The following is an 18,662-nucleotide window of genomic DNA, read 5'->3' as shown; positions in this document are numbered from 1 at the left end:
TCAGGGGGTCATTGCTGTGGCAGGTGGGGTATCCCAAAGTGCAGTGTCAAGGTTCCTCAGGGCCTTCCTAGATGCCTTAGTCACGCACATGTCTCACTTCATATACTTACCAAGGAATGAGGCAGAAATGAACAGCACCAAGCTGGACTTTTACAGGATTGCCCACTTTCCCCATGTCATAGGGTGTGTAGATGGGACACACATTCAAATATGCCCCCCTGCAAATCTGGAACACATTTTCCGCAACAGAAAGTGTACCCACTCACTCAACATACAGGTTGTTTGTGATGCCCATTATGTCATCACGGACATCGTAGCTAAGTTTCCAGGCAGTACCCATGACTCATACATTTTTAGGCATAGTGGGATACATCAACGCCTGGAACGTGGGGAATTCGGAGACGGTTACCTCCTAGGTAGAGCCACAGACACTTGCAGACATACACACAGGTCACTGTGCACGACAATCTGGACTTCCTAACAGTGTACTTTTGTGCCCAACAGGTGATAGTGCCTATGCTCTCAGGCCTTGGATCATGACTCCGTTTTTAACACCCAGCACTGAATCAGAGAGGCAATACAACAGTGCGCATAAGAGGACCAGGAACCTGATAGAGCGCACCTTCAGACTCCTGAAGGCAAGATTCAGATGCCTCCACCGCAGTGGAGGCGCCCTCCAATACACCCCCATTACCGCATTCAAAATTGTGGTCGCATGCGCCATCCTCCACAACATAGCCACCCGACGTGGGCTACCTCTCACCCCTGCAGACCCAGATCCTGATGATGAAGAGCAAGAACAACCACATCGCCATCATGGGGATAGGAGTCTAGCTAATCAAGACAGACTGAGACGGTAACACATTGCAACACAATATTTTGGACGGTACGTGTCAACTCCCACCATACTCACCTATTGACCAAAAACTCCATTTGTTAAGTGGAACAAAAATAACTGTTTTATTACTGTAATTAAGAAACTATATACAAGTCGAAATTGTCCATGGGCAGGAAAATGCCAACCAGTCATGTGGCACATTAACGCCATGTGCCACATTTAATGGTCCTGGGTGTTCTCTATGAACTTCTGCCCCTCCTGCCAGCCTGGCTGGTCCCTGCTGCGTCCGTGGTGCTCTGCCTACCACTCCTGAGCACCCTGCTGTCAGTGGCAGAGACACTGCTCACTGTTGAGCCCTCCTCACTGTCTTGGGGTGTTTCCCCTGTGGCCCTCGACATTTCCTGTGTCTCCATAAGTTCGATGATGTGGGTGAGACGTCCCAGGCCCCTGGCAACATCCCCAGCAAAATGGCCCATCTCTACTTGCAGCCCAACTGTCCTCCTCGACAGGCCTGTTGTATTCATGGCGAGCCTGCCGATCGATGTGGCCATCCTGTCCAGTCTGTGCATTATCTGCCGATCTCTGCGCCGCCCAGCCTCTGCCTGGGCCAGCAGTCCTCCTGCCAGTTCCCTAATGGCAAGGGCAAGGTCCCCAGTGTTCTGGCACATCATGTCCATGCGTCTGTTGAGGTGCTGCATGCTTGCATGGTTGTTTCGCACAAAGCGGTGCAGCACACCACTAATCCTGCCCAAAATTCTGTTCTGCAGGCGCTGACCACGCAGCAGATGTGCCTCACTGGTGGTTGGAGGAAGTATCCCGGATGCAGACTGCAGCCCAGATGGTCTTGACCTGCGACGCCTGCGCAGCGGTGGCTGCCCTGTGCTCCCACCTGTGTCCTCCCTGCCTGTTGCTGGAGCAGCTTCTTGCATGATTGTTGCAGCAGGTGTGGCTACTGCAGGGATGCTGCTGACCGTGCAGGTGGGGGTGCTGGCGGGTCCTGGGGTGTCCTCCTGGGCCTGGGTGCTTGGGGTGTTGGGGTGTCTTGCTGGAGACCTGTGGGACATGGGGAACAGACTGTCAGTGTCTACTATCTATTGCACACATCCTAATAAACATTTGCCTATGAACTGCCTATTTGACTACATTTCCCATAATGCATCATTCTGGCAATTTCTACCCTGAAATGGAGCTATTTTGGTTGTGCATGCACCTGTGTACATGGTGGGTGGGGGTATGGCATTGATAGGGGTACAGGCTTATCACATGGTACTCACCGGTTGATGTGCTGGGCTCTGAGGTGTCCAGGTCCCCAAATCCACACACTGCCTCCTGCTCCAATGTTTCTTCCACCCTTTCTTCCAGGGGTGTGGGTGGTGGCACAGATGATGGTCCCCCTCCTGTGCCTCTCATCTCCCGGAGCCTTTCAGCCACCCTCTCCTTGGTCCGGGAGCGGAGGTCATACCACCTCTTCTTAATGTCCTCGATTGTCCTGTGGCTCACACCCAGGGAATTGATTTTATCCTGAATGTCCTGCCAGAGTTGTTTTTTTGTGACCTCAGGAACATTGAGGGCTGCTCTCCCAAAAAGCTCATCATGGTGCTGACAGCATTCCTCTGTCAGCACCTCCAGCTCCCTCTCAGAAAATTTGAGCTTCCTCTTTCTTGGGGTTCCCTCCATGGCAGCTGCTGTTTGTTCTGTGTGAAGACTGGCAGTTATAAAAGGGTGTGGTCCTCCCTCCTCCCAGGTGTATTTGTAAACTTCCTGGCTGTGATGTCATCATCATGTGCCAGGAAGTGTTTCCAGAGTGTTCTGGTGTGCTTTCTGGAGTGTTCTGCTGCACCTGCAAGCAATTTTCAAGGTAATCACAATTTGCGACACCTACTCGCTAATTGCGAGTTCGTTTTTTGCACACTCGCAAAAAGCGACCTCGCAATCTGCGGACTCGCACACTGCGTTGCGAGTCCGGCTGCGAGTCGCAATATCGGATCGTTTTTTTTTCTGGCATTACATATTGCGACTCGCATTTTGCGAGTCGCATCAACTCGCAAAATGCGAGTCGCAATTTTTATTTTTGCTACATCTGGCCCTCAGTTCCATGCAGTGCAGAGCCATTGGCATAAAGCTGTCAAGAAGGCCCTACATCTTGGACATGTGTGATCTCTATCAAGATTCATTTTACATAACTGCTTGGGGGGTCCTATATATCCAACGGAGAATCTTGCAATGTATCTGCTATTGTCTGTAAGTAGATAACACCTGTGTGGTTTATGCACAGGATCTATGACCATTTATCCTCTGACTATTCTTTTCATACCTCTAGTGGATATTTTTCTATTACTGGTATCTTCACATCATGCATATTGTCTGCAAACCATTTGTAGAGCCTGGTCACCCAGCCCCATTCCCCTTCTAATGTAAATAGTGTGTGTGATTAGTATTCATTCTGCAAGGTAGAATGCTTCTGTTGCACTATGGAATCTACGATATACAAAAAATATCTCACAGGCTACTGGCACCTAAGCCTATGAATTGCACTAAAGCCAGGAACTGGGAGTTCTGAAACTCCTAGCCTACACGTGTCAGACCGTGTTCTCGGAGTACATCTATCACCTCATTACTTTGTATGTGAAGGTGTTACAGTACCAGTGGTTGGCCATGTGTGCTGCAGGCCTTGCTCCAGCTGTTAGCTGGAGTACATTTGCCACAGGCTTAGATTTGTTTTGACTTTAGTAACTATTGACGTTTTGTGACTGAGAATGGGCTTACTCTTTTGTGGAAGCATGACTCTCTATAAACCACTTGCTAATCCTCCCTTAACCCCTCTTAACTCCTCCCTTAATCCTTCCGATTCATAAGTAAGTATTCCCCATTTACAAACTACTTCAATTGCCCCTTCCACATGTGCTGCTAAAACGTTGGCGTAAATGTACAGCGTTATCTGCAATCAGGGCGGTGAATTCCACTCATAAAAGATCGTAGAGGCAGAGACCTTAGGGCCGCAGATTAATGATCTCCTTACAGTCTGTAAATCTATGTTTATGGTTATGATCAAGCTAATATAAGACTCACTTTAAATGTGAAAGGCAGAAGAGATAGTGCCAAGACCCCAAAGGTCAACCCTATAGGCTAATTAGACTTAATATGATTTTTAGTTATGTCTTTATTATTTTCATTACAGTATGTTACAATGTGATCCACTCTCCAGGTGCAGGGTAAAGAAAAGAGTGAAAATCTGTTAAAAGCAAAAATATGCTAGAGAAAAGTTGACCCTCCCCTATGGTGAGAAGAGAGGGAACCAGCTGTGTTTGTTTTAAAGGAGTCCCCTGCTCTCATCCTAACATGAGAAACTAAACTTTCTTGAGGAATTTCTAGGTTGAGGGCAACTTACTTTTGGTGTTTTGTGGGCCTCTACACAATCACAGGTTTGCTTCTCCGCTAGGAAGGTTAGGGTTGGGTAAATGAAGAAGTCATTTAAGGGAAATTGTTTGTCTTAATATTGGGATAATTTAATTAGATTTCTTTGTTCTAGTTATTAGACATGCGGCTAAATGGAGTACAGTGTTTACTGCATTGAGGATTTAGTGACACTTACCATGATAGCACTCAATCAATCAATCACTCAGGATTTATAAAGCACAGCTAATCACCTGATAGGGTATCCAGGTGCTTGCAAGTCCTGGGGGCTTATTCGAACAGCCAGGTCTTGAGGGCCATTTGGAATTCCAGAAGTGAAATGATGGTCCGCAGGTGTGATGGGAGGCTATTCCAGTTTTTTGCTGCAAAACATGAGAAGGAGCGTTCTCCACTTCTACTTCGGTAGATGCAGGGAGTATGGGCAAGTGAAAAAGAAGGTCGAGCGTAGTCTTCTCGATGGTTGGTGGAAGTTCAGGTGATGGTTAATGTATGCTTGTCCTTGGTTGTGTAGAGTCTTGTGTGCATGGGACAGCAGTTTGAACTGGAATCTCTCCTGCACGGGAGCCAGTTGAGTTGCGTGAGGTGGGGTGTGATGTGGTTTCGTCAAGAAAGGCAGAGGATGAGTCTGGATGCAGCATTCTGTATGGTCTGAAGTCTCTGTAGGAGGTGCGTAGATTCCTACATAGAGGGCGTTGCCATAGTCCAGTTGGCTGGTGATGAGGGCCTGTGTCATGGTGTGTCTCATGTGTAGAGGTAGCCACTTGAAGATCTCACGTACCATGCGCAAAGTGAGGAAGTATGAAGAAGAGACAGCGTTGATCTGTGATTTCATGGTGAGCTTGTTGTTAATGGTGATTCTGAGGTTTCTGGCGTGGTCCTAGGTCTGATGGCCACCAGGGGTCGTTCTATGTTTTGGTGCTGTTGCCAAAGATCAGTACTTCCGTCTTGTCTGTGTTCAGATGCAGGCAGTTGTTTTTCTTCCAATCAGGGACGCTTGTCATGCATCTGGAAGCTGGTTCTGGTGGTGGAGGGGTCGTCGGTGAGTGAGAGGATGAGTTGGGTGACGTCTGAGTAGGAAATTATGTTGAAACCGTGGGATCTGATGATGTTGGCCAGAGGGGTCACATATGCGCTGAAGAGCTTGGGGCTGAGGGATGAGCCCTGGGGGACACCACAGGAGATCTCTTTGGGTTCAGAGATGAAAGGTGGGAGGTAGATCTTCTGGATTCTTCCGGTAAGGAAGGAGGTGATCCATCTGAGCGTGTCCCCTTGGATGCCGATGTGGTGGAGTCTTTCGATCAGCATGTGGTGGGATATGGTGTTGAAGCTGTCGAGAGGTCGAGGAGGATCAAAGCTGCTGTTTGTTCTCGGTCGAGGAGGGTTCGGATGTCGTCGGTGGCTGCAACAACATCCCCATCATGCACTGGCCCCATCAATACAGGAAAAAACACACAAAGCCATTGCAACTGAACAGAATTCAGTGTTGGATTTTGTGGACTTATGAATAACTCGAATTTCATTTTTCCAAAAATAAAATTACAGTATCTGTCATAAATACATTCGCACATGGTTTCTGAAACTCATTTTCTGCAAAGGTTCAAGAGCACACATTTGTAGTGCCTCTTTCAGCATTGTGCATGGGCTAGGGCACTTCCTTTTATGCTTTACAGCCTCTGACCCTTGAGGATGAGGGAATAAAACATCAGAGGAAGTGACTTGGTTTGACACTAAATAACATTGAAAATGCATTTTTGAACATCACCAGGGACATTAAAGATATTTAAAGAGCCCGGGCAAGGTTTTATCCAAACTTTCTATTCCTTCAGGCTAGTGGGCCTCTATGCCAATCTCATTTCTTTATTTTTTTTTTTTAGGAAAGAATCTTCCTAGTCTCACAACCTCACTAGCAATGCATTCATGAAAATGCACCCATTTTACAGAAACCTGTAAGATTTCGTCCATTTTTACATATCACTATTGATTGGACAGAAGCAAAATAATCACCTCTACACAGCTAAGTACCAGATCTCCTCTTCCCTACAGAAACATGGCTGACCTCATGGCTGGCCAACGTCACCACGGCTATCGCTGCAGAATACAGACTCGCACATCAAGACCACCAGAACAGACAAGGTGGAGGAATCAAAATCGTGTTTAATGACTCCTTTACTGCACTAGAACCATAGAAACCACAACTCTCTACATGGAGCACCTGGAATTCAAGCTACAGACATCAGCAACATACACTCTAAGTGGATCCCTAATATACCAGCCACCGGGACCTAAAGCCACTTTCGCAGACAACATCACTGACTCCCCGAGAGCCTAGAGAACCTGGGACTGACACAACACATCACCGGACCTACACACTCCACTAGACACCCCCTCGACCCAATTTTCACCACTTTCAACAACATTGAAATCTCAACAACCACATGACTCACCTGGACCGACCACACCATCATAGAATTCCTCATTGGTATATCCCGACACATACATAACCAAAGAAGGCTTAAGCAGCTTCCAGGACTCCAATTGGGTAGACACCCTGAGTCTTTATCAACCGACCTCCGCCAACGACCTAAACAGTAACGGCAAACACCTGAATGATTAGCTTACAAAGTGCCCAAACTCCCTGACACCCCATAAGCATAACGCCCAGAGAAGAACACTGAAGCAGGATGGTTGGTACGCTGAGGAAATCCAAGCAACAAAACAACACTGCAAAAACTGAAAAGGCAAAAAAGAAAATGGAGAATGAACAGTCTAGAACAAGTACAAAATGACATATAATAAAGCACTGAGATACTACCACCGACAAACCAAAGAAATAGGGGAAAATAAATCTCTGAGATCATCAAAGACTTCCCTTCACCAGCGGGCACCACTAACAGCATCACCCCCTTGCAAGAACCATGTGACAACCTCTCAGAACTTTTCAGCGACATAATCAAAGCCATATAAAACAATTTCGACTTGCAACAGAACTACTACAAGCACGCCTTCAGCCTGTGCTTAAACCCCCATGAAAATAAATACCCTAATGGCATGGGAAACACTCACCACAGAAGAAACAGCTAGAACCATAATTACCATCCACTCTGGGGCACTGACATATCCCTGCCCCACCACATCAGAAACATGGGAGCCACGCCTATCAGTGAACACATAATAAACATTTCCAATACTTTTGAGATATTCCCAGATCCCTGCAAACATATGCTGGAGCACCCGCAGAGGTCTTCTTCCCGCCTCGGGTTCAGAAACCGCAATTGCTCTGGTGAGACACCATAACTTAACACACATACTAGAAGTCGACTGGATGTTTGGGCTCAGTGAGGAGTGTGATATTTGGATTCATTCAACATAAACCAACAACATGAGATACATAGATACTTTTAAACACCATGACCAATTTAACCATAGAACAAAACTCCAAACTGAATAAAGGTTCAAAGCTTTATTACAACCACACAGCTAATGTAACATAAATTGTGTGCAAGATTAAGTTATAAACATACATAAAAACCATAGGTTGGTCAAAACGTCTAAAGAGATTAAGCCTACCTAACATCAAAACTATTAAACACTCTAATAGAATAACACAAATTAACAAGACTATAATATGTACATTAAAATCAGATTTCAAAGCAGATGATGGTGACATCAGTAAATCATCAAACTCAGTAACAATTTCTTTTCAGGGCTTGGCCATCCTTATCTCTAATACAAATATTGACTTGCATGTGTGGGAACAGACTAACACATGCAGGCAAAACAAGAGAAAAGGAAAAAATAATTTGAAAAATTATCTAACTGGAGTAACTTACTATAAAAATACAGTGGTGTAATTCTCTAAGCTGAAAAGGAAATGAGAAAACACTTATAAATGATACCTCTCCTCATGGTACAGCAGACAGGAAAGTTATGTCAGGCAGAGTGCTCACAATTTCATAGCATCAGTAGACAGCAGAATCAGGACAGTGCAGAACACGAGCTGTACATAGGGCAGGGCAGCAGTTCAGAATTTATTGGGCATAATATTATTGAACAGCATAAGCAACAGGACATATGCGTCTAAAAGAAAACTCATAACATAAAATTTAAATATTACAGAAGACTTGAAGAGGATCAGGAGGGGACAGCATGAACACACAGGAAGAACTCTCACAGACTGACTAAAAGTTTAAAAAGTCTGTCCCTAACTAGAAATGTCCATGATTGTCCGATTGCCCCTCCAGGTGGGATCATCATGCGCACAAGGATCAAGATCCAATAACAATTTCAAACGCCCATCAGGTTTGCAGCTACTCCACATTTTCTCAGGTAAGATACGTAGTCATCTCTGTGAATTCATACAGTTCTCCCAAAATATTACATTTATTTGTTGATTGAATTTTTGGGATTCTTTTCCGCAGTACCTAGGATGATTTGAACAGTTCTCATACAAAATTAATAAGGCTTCCTGTCTTGTTCAACAGCTAGAAAAAATATTGTTCCATTTGTTGACATCGAAACATGTTCTTAATCTTTAATACAATAGGACATTCACCAACACGTCAGCAACCTAGGAATTAATTCAAGTCAGAGGAAAACAGAATGAATAAGTATTTTTCCTCTACTCCTGCAAAAATGATTTTTCAGGCCTGTTCTAGCTAAGAAAGCCTAAATACACTTTAATGCAATTAACACATACAGGCCCTCATTACAACTCTGGCGGGTGGCAACCGCCGCTCGCCAAGTTGTAACCGCCGCGCGGCCGCCAATGCGGCCACTCTTCCGCGGTGGCCATCACAACATCCCCGCTGGACCGGCGGGCGGAAACCGAGTTTACACCCGCCGGTCCAGCGGGGATGTCGGCAGCAACACGGGGGCCGGCTCCAAATGGAGCCGGCAGTGTTGCGGCGGTGCGACGGGTGCAGTTGCACCTGTTGCACTTTTCACTGTCTGCTATGCAGACAGTGAAAAGCTCCATGGGGCTGTGCCAGGGGGCCCCTGCACTGCCCATGCCAAAGGTATGGGCAGTGTAGGGGCCCCCAGGGGCCCCGCGACTCCCCTTTCTGCCAGCCTTTTCATGGCGGTTCCTACCGCCATGAAAAGGCTGGCGGGAGGGGGACTCGTAATCCCCTGGGCAGCGCTGCCCTGGAAGATTAAATCCGCCGGGACCACTGTGGCAGAAAACCGCCGGTCCCGGCGGTGCCGCGGTCGTAATACACAGGATTGCACCGCCAGCCTTTCGGCAGTGCAACCGACGAAACAGCCGTGACGGTCTTTGACCGCCAGGGTTGTAATGAGGGCCATAGATTCTATTGCAAACCTTACAATTAAAATCAATAATGCAAAGCAAATTATTTAATTGCAAACATTATTTACGAAATATTAGGACACAATTTAAATGTGCATTTATTTCTCTGTACACATGTAACTTATGTTAATGAGTTCCATTTAAATCCATATAAGTATGAATGATTCATGTTCATTTAACATTCATAATATAGGTAATTTCTACTATTCCTCTATAAATAATACTATTAATATTAATTCTTGTCAATAGCTCACTCGAGTATGAATGCACAATATCTTTTATGCCCAAACACAATGTCAAATACAAATGGAGGTCACATTATCATCCATATTTCAAACGTCCACACTCTACATTTCATGTTAATTTCTCTGTTGGGCTTTCAAATGAAGGTTTGTTAGTTGCCATATGCCAACTTCTATGCCACTAATGTATTAGTAGAATTTTATCTCTATCACATACATTGGTCAATGCACTGTTAAAGAAACCTCAGGCAGACCCTACACAACTAGCAAACTACTGCCATATCTCTCTTCTACCCTACCTGGCCAACTCTCCCACCACCTCAGTGCACACAAGCTCCTGGACAACACACACCCAGTTTTCCAGCTGATCAACACCACTGAGACCGCCTTCATTGAAGCAAATGACAACATCAGGATGATCCTAGACCATGGAGAAACAGCTGTCCTTATACTACTCGATCTCTGCACAGCCTTTGACACAGTTTCCCATTCCACCCTGCTCAAAAGACTGTATGAGACATGCATACTATGACCCACCCTGAACTGGGTGCCTTCCTCACAGAAAGAACACAAAGGCCCTCATTACAACCCTGGCGGTCAGTGTTAAAGCGGTGGTAATACCGCCAACAGGGTGGCGGAAAAAAAATGGGATTACGACCATGGCAGAAACCGCCAACATAGACAGCCACTTTAACACTCCGACCGCCACAGCGGTAGAAACAAACAGCGCAGTGGACACCGCCAACAGACAGGCGGGAGACAAAGTACCGCCCACTGTATTACAAGAGGCCTATCCGCCACCTTTTCCGGGGCAGAACCAACGCGATCAAAAGCACGGCGGAAACAGTACACAGAAGGGAAAACACTCACCTCTCGACACCCAACGAGGAACCAGAACGCCATGGAGCCCGAACTTCATGTGTTACCCATGTTGGTTTACCTCCTCTTCTACCAGGAGTACGAACGGCGGCGGCGGTGACCATGGTGAGCACTGCACCTACAACACAGGGGAGGGGGGAGGAAAGAGAGTGACACTCACACGCAACACACAACACCCCCACCCTCACCCTCACACAACAACATACCCACAAATACATGCGGCAACATTACATATACACCCCCCCACCCCCTGGAAGAATGCAAGGACAAAAGGAAATGATTGTAACCAGTGTAGTAATTAAAAATCCATTAGTCAAAAGTCAAAATTCAGTATATACAAATAAGTACACCAACTACTCAAGTCCACATGGTGTACTAATCATTGTCCGTGGATCACTGGGCCCAAAATGCATGGGCGAGGGCCACACATGATACCTGACTGGAAACAGAGAGAACACTGCTGGGGCATCAGATTGAAAATATACAGGCACCTCAGCCTGATGAACGCACAACGCCACTGCTGCACGAGGGGGCTCCATGTCCATTGATGTATCCTGGGGAGTGCAAAGCCACAGTCTCTCAAGTCTCTCAAGTGGGTGGTTTGCCCACTGCTTTATCCTGGGGAGTGCACAGCCACAGTCTCTCAAGCCTCTCAAGTGGGTGGTTTTCCCACTGCTTTATCCTGGGGAGTGCAAAGCCACAGTCCCTCAAGTCTCTCAAGTGGGTGGTTTGCCCACTGCTTTATCCTGGGGAGTGCAAAGCCACAATCTCTCAAGTGGATAACAGTCTCCACTGGTTCTGGAGAGGGCTTTGTGCCCAGAGTGCTTCATCCTGCCAAGGACTGAGGTAGTGGATGTGATACTCCACTGGTTCTGGAGGGGGCTTTGTGCCCAGAGTGCTTCATACTGCCAAGGGCTGAGGTAGTGGATGCCTTTCTCCACTGGTTCTGGGGGGGGCTTTGTGCCCAGAGTGCTTCATCCTGCCAAGGACTGAGGTAGTGGATGTGATACTAAACTGGTTCTGGAGGGGGCTTTGTGCCCAGAGTGCTTCATCCTGCCAAGGACTGAGGCAGTGGATGCCTTTCTCCACTGGGTCTGGAGGGGGCTTTGTGCCCAGAGTGCTTCATCCTGCCAAGGACTAAGGTAGTGGATGTGATACTCCACTGGTTCTGGAGGGGGCTTTGTGCCCAGAGTGCTCCACATGCAGTGTGGCTGGTACAATTCCCTCACCTGGGTGTGCGTGCTACGAGATTTGCGAGGTTCATGTAGCATGATATGCCATGGAGGCAGCGACATACCCCACACTGCTGCGGCTGCGCCTTCCACCTGCAGGTGAAAAAAGTGATGGAAGAAATGCCTCATGGAAGCTGCCCAGGGTCCAGGAACTCTCCTCCAGCCTCAGACGATTGATCACTGGGGATGGTAGCCATGTCAGCGGTGGTGTCTGTGTCCGAGGACGCCGCGGGACCAGTGGCGGTGCTTGCGGCGGTGTCTGTTGCGGCGGTGGTGCTGGCGGCGGTGCATGGGTCAGCACCTGCTGAGGGACACAGCAGAACGTCTCCTGCAGCCTCGGACAGCTGCCCACTGGGGAAGAGGCTGGGGACTGTCATTGAGGCTGTAGACGTGCCGGGGGCGGTGCAGGTGGTGGTGTAGGTGGCGGTTGTGGGGCAGCTAGCGGTGTTTGCCGCCGTACAGGTTGGCGTGGTTGTGGACAGAAAGTGTGACCCTCAGTCGGTGCCACCATGCCCTCTCTTCAGCTTTTGTCCCTTCCCCAGCTTTGATGGTGCCGCAGTTGTCTTGCCACTATCCCCTTTGTTTTTTGCTGAGCCCTTGGTGGCTGGTACTTTCGGCTTCTCCCTCCTGGATGTGGGCACCATTTTCACCTTGGCAGGTGGTGGAATGTCCTTGCCCTTGCTACGTGGCACACTGGCAGCCCTGATGTGTGGCGCACTCGATGGCCTCGCAGTTGCTGGCACCACTGTGCCTGGGGATTTGGTGGCTGAGGTGCTGGGCTGGGACCTGGAAAGCCTGGCCCTAGGGGAAGGATGGGGGGAGGTGAAGGGAAGAGGTCAAGGTTTGCCAGGAAAAGTTTTTTAGACACACTGGGACGGGAAGATAGAGGGGGTTTGGGAGTGAGGTAGAGGTAGTGGTTGTAGGAGGTGTACGTCTGCTGAATTTGGGTGAAGGTGCATGGGCCGGAGGCTGTTGTGAGGTGGATGGCTGTTGGGTGGGTGTGTGCCTGCGTTTGTGTACTTTCGGAGGAGGGCTCACTGACACACTGGGAGAGGACACTGGGGATGTGTGAATGGTAGTGGGGGTGGTGAGTGCACGCGAGCGGTGTGTGGTGATGGGCGTGCTGGTGATGGAGGCAGTGGCTGAGGATGTAGTGCAAGCAGGTGTGAGTGGAGATGAGACAGGGAGGGAGGAGGAGGACATGGAGGAGGGGGCCACAGTGGAGGCACTGGATGTTGCTGTGTTTGCATGGGGATGGTGCTTGTGTGAGTGCCTGTGGGATATGTGGTGCTTATGTTTGCCATGTCCACTATTGTGTGTTGATGAGTGTGCATGCTGGTCTGATGGTCTGCTTGGGATAGGCTGAGGTACAGGGGATTGGGTCTGGGTGGAGGAAGTTTGAGGGGGGAGGCTGGACACAGGGACAATGGCTGCCATCAGTGCTAAGGCCAGAGCCTGAAATGCTCTCTGTTGGGCTGCCTGCCCAGAATGAATGCCCTCCAGGTATGCATTTATTTGTTGCAAATGCCTCTCTACATCCTGGATGGCATTTACAATGGTAGATTGCCCAACAGTGAGGGATCTGATGAGGTCAATAGCCTCCTCACTGAGGGCAGTAGGGCTGACTGGGGAAGGGCCTGAGGTGCCTGGGGCGAAGGAGATGCGGACCCTCCTGGGTGAGCGGGCACGGGACACACGCTGAGGGGCTGCTGGGAGGGCAGTGCTGGTAGGGGGGTGGCGGCTGTATCTGTTGATGCAGTGGGCATAGAGGTGCCCGCCATTGCAAGGGAGCTCCCATCAGAGGAGGAGTCTTTGTCACTGCTGTCTGCTCCTGTCCCCGCCGTGGAGCTCCCCTCGCCCTTCGTCCCACTGGTGGCTTCAGACTCCGTTGTTTCGCCCTCCAGGGCCAAGTAGGTTGCAGCTCCCTCCTGCTCCGGTGCCAATGCTCCTCCGCCTGATGATGCTATTGCACACAAGAACAGGGAGACCACAAAAAGGGGGGGGAAAGACAGAAGAAAGACATGTTCAGTGCATGCAACACCACTACCGTTGGTGGACACAACACACAGGGAGCAGCCCTCAGCACTACGCCATGCACTGACAGTACCTAGAAATTTCAGCTAACCATGGGGTACGAAGCCTAAGACCAATTGCTGCACACCCGGAAGTCACAGGAGCCTGACTAGGTGTAGATGGCTATTACCACTGGTGGGTTTCGGGTGCCACATGGCCTGCCTTACAAGGGACCTTGCCTACCAAGTTCGACCTGGCCTAGGGGAACCCACTGCCCACCTCCCCCATCCAGACACCTCATAATGAGCGCAGAGTCAGCTGAATGAGAGTGTACTCACCCCCTTGTGGCTGCTGTGATGCCCTCAAGCGCCCATCCAACTCCGGATATGTCACCACCAGGATCCGGAACATCAGGGGGGTCATGGTGCGACGGGCACCCCTCCCACGTTGGGAGGCCATCCCCAGCTGGGCCTCCGCCATCTTCTTCCTCCAGTGGCGCAGGTCCTCCCATCTTTTACGGCAGTGGGTGCTCCGTCTGTGGTAGACCCCCAGGGTCTGAACGTCCTTGATGATGGCACGCCAAATATCCTTCTTCTGGTGGGCGCTGACCTAGAGGAATGGTACAGGGGGAAAGGAAATTACTTATCCGTCAGGACCGTCATACTCATTGCCCCCCAGTTCCCACCCTTGCCCTGACGCACATACACTCCCCATCCGCACATGCAGGCCTCAGTCCCCCCCCATGTATCTTCCATCAACACCACGCCAAACAGGCATTGCCCATGCAGCATGCTCACAGTGTACTCACCTGTTTGTCTGGAGGACCGTACAGTTGCGTGTACTGGGGGAGGACCCCATCCACTAGTTTCTCCAACTCCTCCGAAGTGAAGGCAGGGGCCCTTTCCCCAGACACATGAGCCATCGTCGCGTCCAGACACAGGTCACAGCAGCACTTGCAGTGTAGGTCCTCTCCTGTTGAAGGTCAGGTATCAAGTGAGTGAACAGACAGAAAATGGCGGTCATGTCCGCAGCGGTGCGCACCGTCACCGCCGGCGTACATCGCCACTGGCTCCTGGGACCCACAGGGCCCAATGTTAACCAATGCAGAATTGCGCTGCGGTCTTCGACCGCCCACTGCGATGGTGGAGAACGCCAGCGCAGTTACCTCATATCCCCTTGTCCCACCTTACAGGTCAGGCAGCCGCCATTTCAGGAGGCCACATGGGATGGATGTTAACTGCATCACACCTATCTAGGCCGGGAATATAGACAGATACCGGCACATTGCGGATTACTAACGTTTCTGCAAACAACACATTGTGATACCACAGTGTTGGATGACTCTCTGCTCGCTGTTCTCCTCCATAGGGCACGTCCGCTGGGGCAGGTGATGAGATGGCGGCATCCTCCGGTGTACAGACCCCTCGTGGACCTGTCGACAATGGAAGAGAGACACATCCTAGTCACCTACAGACTTGATCGTGCAACAGTCCAGGAACTGTGTGCCCAGTTGGAGCTGGACCTGATGTCAGCTATCCGCCATCCCACAGGAATCCCCCCTCTAGTGCAGGTCCTGTCTGTACTCCATTTCCTGGCCAGTGGGTCTTTTCAAACAACAGTGGCCATGGCATCAGGGATGTCCCAGCCAATGTTCTCTAATGTGTTGTCCAGAGTGTTGTCTGCCCTGCTGAAACACATGCGCAGCTACATCGTGTTCCCTCAGGTGGAGGATTTGCCCACAGTGAAAGGTGACTTTTCTGCCCTGGGACATATCCCCAACATCATTGGTGCCATTGATGGTACACATGTGGCATTTGTACCCCCCACCCGCAGGAATGAACAGGTGTACAGAAACTGGAAGAGCTACCATTCTATGAATGTGCAGATGGTGTGTTTGGCAGACCAGTACATCTCCCATGTGAATGCCAAGTATCCTGGCTCAGTCCATGACGCTTACATTTTGAGGTATAGCAGCATCCCTTATGTGACGGGGCAACTCCAGAGGCACCGTGTGTGGCTAATAGGTGAGCCTAAAGTCCCCACACAGTTTCATTTGCTGTCTGGGTATGGGGCTGTCCCTAAGGGTTAGTGTGTGTCTAACAGTTGCCCCTTGACATTTACAGGTGACTCTGGTTACCCCAACCTGTCATGGCTACTGACCCCAGTGAGGAATCCCAGGACAAGGGCAGAGGAACGCTACAATGAGGCACATGGGCGAACTAGGAGGGTGATCAAACGCACCTTCGGCCTCCTGAAGGCTAGATTCCGGTGCCTCCATCTGACAGGTGGCTCCCTATACTACTCAACGAAGAAGGTGTGCCAGATAATCATGGCCTGCTGTATGCTGCACAACCTGGCTTTGCGACAGCAGGTGCCTTTTCTGCAGGAGGATGGGCCAGATGTTGGTCTTGTGGCAGCTGTGGAGCCTGTGGACAGTGAAGAAGAGGAGGCAGAAGAAGAGGATATCGACAACTGAAACAACATCATCATACAATACTTCCAGTGAGACACAGGTAAGAAGATGCCACTGCTTCCCACATCTCATTCTATTGTTGGAACTGGCATAAGCCTGTCATTTTCATTTAGTGTATGGACCCTGATTTGTCACTTTGACTTTCCATTTCACAGATCTGGGTCCCCCTTTGTGCCATCTGCTATGTTTACTGCTGGCCTACAGCTTTGTTACATTGGTATGTGAACAAGTAAATTGACATTGCTATATTCTATAGTTATTTCAATTATACATTTGTGAAAGCACAGACTGACTCCAGATTGTTTTGTGATTGAAGTGTGTTTATTCCTGTGCCAATAAGTGGAGGGGGTTGTAAAGTGGGCTAGGGGGATGGTGGAGGAATGTCCATGGCAGAGTCCAGTCTATTTGTTTCACGGGTGCATTGTCCAAAGGGTCATAGGAAGTGGAGCAATGGCAGTTTAAGGATGGACAGGGTGACATAGTGGGACAGAAGGGTGACATTCAGGGGGGTCTCATTTCCTGGCGGGGGTCTTGGTAATGTTCTCTGTCTTGTTCCTGGATCTCAGGGACCGTTTGCGGGGTGGTTCTCCATCTGCAGGGTGTGGGGTGCTGGTGTCCTGTTGTGCCTGTGGCTGTGCCTCCTGTCCACTAGGGCCGGCGGAGGTGGAGGGCTGTTCATTGTCCAAGCTAGTGTAAGGGGCCCCTTGTTGTGCCACTGTGTCCCTCCTGGTGTTGACAAGGTCTGCCAGCACCACTGCAATGGTGACCAGGGTGGTGTTAATGGACTTCAAGTCCTCCCTGATCCCAAGGTAGTGTTCCTCCTGCAGCCGTTGGGTCTCCTGAAACTTGGGCAGTACCGTTGCCATCGTCTCCTGGAAATGATGGTAAGCTCCCATGATGTTGGAGAGTGCCTTGTGGAGAGTGGGTTCCCTGGGCCTGTCCTCCCCCTTCCGCACAGCAGTCCTCCCAGTTTCCCTGTTGTCCTGTGCCTCTGTCCCCTGAACCGTGTGCCCACTGCCACTGCCCCCAGGTCCCAGATTTTCTTGGGTTCGTGGGTTTGCCTGGGTTTCCTGTAGTGGTGGACACACTGCTGATTGACGTGTACTGGGGACAGAGGGATGGGCCTGCTGGGTGGGTGCTGTGCTGGTGTTTCCTGAGGGGAGGAGGCTCTGTGGTGGCTTGTGACAGTGTCGGGGGAACCGACTGTCCCGAGGTCCCAGATGGGCCGGGCTGGTCATCTTGATCCAGGAGTGCAGAGCTGCTGTCATCACTGTGGGGAGACTGGATATGTCTGGCACCTCCTGTCTGGTGACGTTGGGTATGGGTCCTGTTGGGGTGTAAATGCATAGTTATTGTATCTGTGTGTGCCATCGTGTGCAATGGTTGAGTGACCCTCTACTCCAGTGCTTGCATTATTGGCTTGTCCTTGTGTGATTGGTGATTTTGGTGCATGAGTGAGTCTCTGTAGTGGACATGCTTGGGTGATGGGTGTCCATGCATTGGTGTTACATGCAGGGCTTGATTTTGGGATGTGTGGGTTGTGTTGGTGGGGTGATGAGTGTGAGTCCAGTCCTCCTGCTACTCCTGCGAGGCCCTCAGGATGCAGTATTGCCAAGACTTGCTCCTCCCCTGTTGTTAGCTGTGGGGGAGGAGGTGGGGGTCCACTGCCAGTCCTCTGTACAGCAATCTGGTGTCTGGAGACCACGGAATGCACCTTCCCCCGTAGGTTGTTCCAACTCTTTCTGATGTCATCCCGTGTTATTGGATGCTGTCCCACTGCGTTGACCCTGTCGACAATTCTGCGCCATAGCTCCATCTTCCTAGCAATGGATGTCTGATGCACCTGTGATCTGAATAGCTGTGGCTCTTCCCAGACGATTTCCTCCACCAAGACCCTGAGCTCCTCCTCAGAAAACCTGGGGTGTCGTTGAGGTGCCATTATGTGGTGTGGGTGATGTGTGAGGTGGTGTCTGTTGTGATGTGTGAGGGTGTGTGTTGGTGTGTGTTGTTTGAGGTGCGTGGATGTTGTGTAAGTGATGGTGTTGTGTGTCTGTGGATGCTGGTGTTGTTTTAGGTAGTGTCTCTCTCTGGCCTGCTTTCAAATTTCTGGTAGTAAGGTTTTGTGGGTAATGTAGGAGTGTGCTTTATATTGGATTGGGTGTGTGGGTGTGGTGTGTGTATGTGTCTCAGGTGTGTGTATTTTGATTTGTTCAAAGTGGTTGTGTTTTGTAAATGTGTGTGTATTTTGATTGCGGCGGTGTGTACC

The sequence above is a fragment of the Pleurodeles waltl genome, chromosome 2_1, assembly GCF_031143425.1.
Source record: "Pleurodeles waltl isolate 20211129_DDA chromosome 2_1, aPleWal1.hap1.20221129, whole genome shotgun sequence".
Lineage (NCBI taxonomy): Eukaryota > Metazoa > Chordata > Amphibia > Caudata > Salamandridae > Pleurodeles > Pleurodeles waltl.
Note: the sequence above shows the minus strand (reverse complement) of the source record.